The sequence below is a fragment of the Zosterops lateralis genome (genome assembly GCF_965231275.1).
Source record: "Zosterops lateralis genome assembly, chromosome: W".
Taxonomy (NCBI): domain Eukaryota; kingdom Metazoa; phylum Chordata; class Aves; order Passeriformes; family Zosteropidae; genus Zosterops; species Zosterops lateralis.
In genome coordinates, this window is record NC_139801.1 from 11198767 (window position 1) to 11203899 (window position 5133).

At 43.4% G+C, this 5133-nt stretch overlaps 1 pseudogene across 1 annotated transcript; it reads right to left on the reverse strand.

Annotated features, from left to right (window-relative positions):
- Window positions 1-495: 495 nt before the first annotated feature.
- Window positions 496-2547, reverse strand: LOC310922077 (type-2 angiotensin II receptor-like; annotated as a pseudogene). The gene is made up of 3 exons: window positions 2164-2547; window positions 1084-1572; window positions 496-741 (listed from the first exon to the last, which is right to left on the reverse strand). The product of its transcript is annotated as a type-2 angiotensin II receptor-like (transcript).
- Window positions 2548-5133: the final 2586 nt, after the last annotated feature.

The following is a 5133-nucleotide window of genomic DNA, read 5'->3' on the forward strand; positions in this document are numbered from 1 at the left end:
TCTAATTTACAGTGACCAACCTGGCGTGAGATACAAAACCCACAAACTTTGCATGCAGCCTATGAGAACTACTATATTACCATATCATCCTATATTCTAAACTCTAAAGACTACTTTTCTTATCTACCTTTTCCCTGATACCTTGGCAGGGCTACTCCCTTGAGTCCTTTTGTTTTCTATCTCCAGCTAATCACCGTCTTCCTGCCTGCCATGATCACATCTCAAAGCTGGCTTTCATTTCTATTTCACTCACAGGTTTTATATTTTTAGTATTTCTTGCCAGGCAATCATATCTGTAAGCTTTTCCTGTCTCATCTTTCCCAACATTGTTGTAAAATGGAAGGAGGAATAAATCCCCATGTAGGACAAAAACAGATTCTCCTTCAAACAGCTGGTGAATGAATGGGCACAAAACAAAGGGAAGAGGAGATGGGAATGTCACCACTGCAGGGACATCCAGCTGCATTGACATCACCCCACATCATGCCCCAGTGCCTACATGAAAGACTCAGGTTTCCCTTCTTTGCCCATGGGGGTTTTGGCATCTCTGAAGCAGCTGCCCTTCCTCACAGAGGAGCTCTCCCGATGGCTGTTGAACTGATAAACTCTTCTCTTGAACAGGCAGTGGAGCTTCTCCTGGAACTGGTTCCCAATGAAGCAGTACAGCAGGGGGTTGATGGAGCTGTTGGTGAAGGCCATGCAGATGTTGAACGGCAGCACTGTGTCGAAGACCCCCATTGTTACCCCAGCCTCTAGTGGGGCAACACGTTGTGACGTGGGAGTGGACCTTGACAGAGGAAAGCAGGCAGCAGCTTGGTGAAACATGGAAAGCTCTTTATTATCTGACTCCAATAGGCTTATATACATTTTGTACAGAGGGCCAAGATTGGCCCAAGAAGGTTACAACCTCCTGACTCCATTGGTCAATATGACCATCAGTCAAGTTCTCTCTCAGAGAACAAGAATGCAAAACATACAGATAAATTCTAAGAATATAATATTGTTTACATGAAGCAGCGTGAGAAGCTGCTGCAAAGACTCAAACACTTGAAGGCAAGAAATTCAGGGACAACACCCCATCACCTCACAGCTGTTAATGATGTCCATGTGAGTCAAAGCATTCAAAAACATTAAAATGTGGAATGGCAGCCAGGAAATCAGGAAGGCCATGACAACAGCAGCCACCAGCTTTAGGACTTTGTCCCTCTTCTGCCTGCTTTTCCCAAACTCCTGTGTTTTAAGCAAGTGCCTCCTGATCCAGATGTAGCAGGTGGTGATCACTGCCAAAGGGATGAAGAAGTTGAGGATGTTTTTCAGGAAGGCAGTTGCCACAGACCATTTTGCATAGTTCTCATAAGGAAAGGCCATAATGCAAGCATTGACCTCCAAGCTTTCAACATTGTAAGTGTCTCAGAAATAAAAAGTTGGGAGGGAGGACAAACAGGTGAGGGCTCACACAAGCAATGCTACAAAATAAGCTTGTTGTGAAGTTCTCCTCTGGGAGTGAATAGGATGGACAATGGCATGGTACCGGGCCATGCTCATGCACGTAATGAAAAAAATACTTGCAAACTGTCCTGGGTTGCAGTGTAGGATGTACACAAAGTATTTATTCTATCACCATCTTCATGAACTGTTGAAACCAGGTGGGCGATTGTTTTCCCAAGCCCCCTGCCTCTTCTGCTAATGGCCTTTGGGGTGTCTTCTGCTAATGACCTTTGGGGTGTCTTCTGCTAATGGCCCATTAACGCCTGGCCCATGACTCACAGGTAACTCCCTCCAGGGGTTATCTCTGTTTAATGGGCCATCAAGGACCCACTTCACACTCCTCATCCTATTGTGAGATGCTCTGCCCAGGGGGAGGAGCCAAGCATTCTCACCTGGATATAAGCTGGTATGTGGGACAGTGCAAGCGGCACTTACCCACTGGATTCCCAGAGGACCAGAGCTCCCAGACCTTTCTACAGGATCACTGCTTCAGGAAGAGCACCTCACCTGGACTGCTTCCACCATCCTGCTCAGGTTGTATTCTGACTCTGTCAGTGATCCTTTGTGTTATTGCATCTATTTTATTTTATTTTTACCTTTTTACCTTTCTCCTTATTAAATTATATCTCTGACTTGGAGCCTCTCATTCGTTTTGCTTTCAAACCACAACACAAACATATTCAGACACAGGACAGAACTGGAGATCTTGCACACGAGAGACCCGAAGAGCCAGTTGTATCCCTGCACATAGTAGGTGGACTAGAAGGGGAGGGTGGCCAGGCACACCAGGTCTGCCATGGCCAGGTTGAAAATGTAGATATTAGTGACTGTCTTGGGACCAGTGTGATGACAGAGCACCACAACCACCATACTGTTGCCAAACAAGCCAATAACAAAAACCACAGAGAAGAGAGCTGGAATTAGTGAAAACTGATAGTCTGAAAAGGTAAGAGAGCAGGGAGGGGATGAGTGTGACACAGCCTATGAGTTTGTCAGTGCTGTAGACAGGACTTGGAGACTTTCCTTGGTGGTGACAACCAGGGAGTAGTTGCTCTGCATGTTGGTCCTGGTGGAAAGGGAGTTTCTTCAGGAAATTCATGGGCTGGCAGTGCTTTACTATCACATTGCTCACCTGCGGATCAGAAACCGTGTGTTAGATGTGCACTCTGCAGATGTCTTAGCTCTGAAATCACACAGACACAATAAAATAAAAACCATTTGAAGTTATACCAGTAAGCTGAGTGCTGAAATACCAGGTGAAACTCCGCGGAAAGAACTCCACAACTAATAGTAGTTGTAGACCGATATGTATTTATCGACGTCGAGATGCATGGGGAATAATTTCACCAAAGACATGCATACCCACCAGGGAACTTGCCCTCCTTATTATTCCCTGAGGTCTTACATATGCATGACATTCTGTGGTCCTCCTTCATACATATTAATTCCCTGACCCCACCCATCTGCGCTCGATATGGTAATTACTCTACGCCCTTCTGGGCATGCTCAGTCCTTAGTGGTGGTGGTCTCCAGGCCGTGGTAGTGGTCTTCTGATGTTCACCTCTTCACCTTTATCTCTCCCATGTGTGCTTTGGCCCTCTTGGCACGTTTTCAAGGGAACATAGCATCTTAGAGTCTGTGTTCTTTTTTTTTATCTGCGCCCTTAGCCCTGTTCTTCTGCTGTTTAGGCTAGTTCTTCTAGTTCTTCTTCTGAGTATGCCAAAGGTTTCCCATACTTGTGTTGCTCAGATATATGCGAAAGGGTAACAGACACAGCATTCAGTGTTCACTAAATGTCTTCTAAAATGCCATCTCATATATTCTAAAGTACTACTTGGAATACATTCTAACATACAGTATATGTTCTTAAATCTACTATAAAGGATCAGTTGGGATTTTTCAAATCTATGTCTCACCAGGCAGCCCTGCTGAACTCCTATCCCACTGACAGGACACAATTAGCCCTAGGGAAGTCAACAGCATTTTTTAATTAGCCTGGCAGAGAAGAGAGCAGCTGGGATTTATATGTGATTACAGATGGTGGTTTCTGTGGCCAGCAGAGCAGAAAGATTATGGATTCAGGAACTGGAGACACTTTGGGAACTTCTGTGACCCAAAGGCCACGCTGAAGCTCCTTGTGATCCTTTTCTCAGTTTTCTCATGCTATTTCCAGTACTCTGAGCAGTTAAAATAATATAAAAAGGCAGCAGTCAACCGTGGAGATCAGGTACATCCCACCTGAGGGTCTTCTGGGACTCCACAGGCATGAAAGCAGCCTTTTAACAGAACTATTAGGAAAACAAGCTGTGATTTTATTTTTTTTTTTTTCAATTCACAGAGCTGGACACAAAGACACTGAAGGGTCTTTGCAAAATGTCATTCCCTGTCATTCACTGAAACACATCTGCATCTCCTTCCCTCATGACAGCTTTAATCAGAACAGTGTAAAAGAGAGAATTTCAATGTAGACACAAGCAATAAATAAGTCCTTGTAGGCACTGGATTTAACAGTACTATGTGCCATTCGTTTAGAAATATCGAGACTGGATTTCAGTAGGGGAAAATGTAGCTATAAAACAGCTAAAATAAGAGTTAATTGACGGGTCTGTCTGTTGCATTTCAACAGCTTGTGTCTGCACTCTGAGCAGGACATTTTGCAAACTTTAAGACTTTCTAAGTCAATGAAGAAGATATCATACACAAGTATTTTATTTTACATACTAGAAAGAGGCAATTAGTTTTAATTAAGTTTTTGTGGAACCAGTCAGGCATTTGAGAATTCTCAAGCAGCCCTAAAAATAACAATTTTCACCAAGACAACAGATTTGGGTAATGATCTCTCATTTAACAGAAGGCAACGGATCATTTCAAACATTTTTCTGTATCAACGGTTTAATGTACAGTAGCTTATCATTTGATCAATGCAAAATATGCGTTGGATATACTGAGAAAAATTTAATTTTAAATATATTGTCTCAACAATGAAAATTCAGCAGGGGAATTTCTGCAGAGTGCTGGTATTTAAAGTCACAAATAGTTGATCATAAGCCCATGTTCTATATTCAAACAGGTCCTAAACCAAATGAAAGCTTTTTTGTTTGGGAACACAAATATTCAGAGAGGGTCTGGAGTCCCATTTCACCCTTAACTCTTATGTCCTGAGCCCTTCACTTTAACATATAGAAGCTGAAGTCTCAGAACTAGTTACAAAGCATTACATACCTCACTGACTCCTAGCAGAGGGACCCCACCATAATTACTGGTACTGCTTTACGGAGAACAAGGTTTCATTGACAAACACACTCCCCCCCCCCCCCCCCCCCCCCCCCGGTCATGAACAACTGGTGCCTTAGGATCTGCTCTGAGCTACTCATTCCTACTCTTACTGCAGGCACAAGACATTCCAGCACAAATTGGATTGAATCAATGGAAATTATATTCTAACAGCAGATAGAAAACCTACCTCTCAAACCTCACATTTGTCTGGATGTGGCCCTAGAAATCTGTGTTCCTTTTTTCCATTTTCCTTCTGGTGAGTATCACCACCAGCAATCTGCTCTCTCATATCTTCCCTTTTCCCGCTGGGAGACTTTAACCTACATAACTTGAGAACTGAAATATGAATGTGTTATAAATGCAACGGCA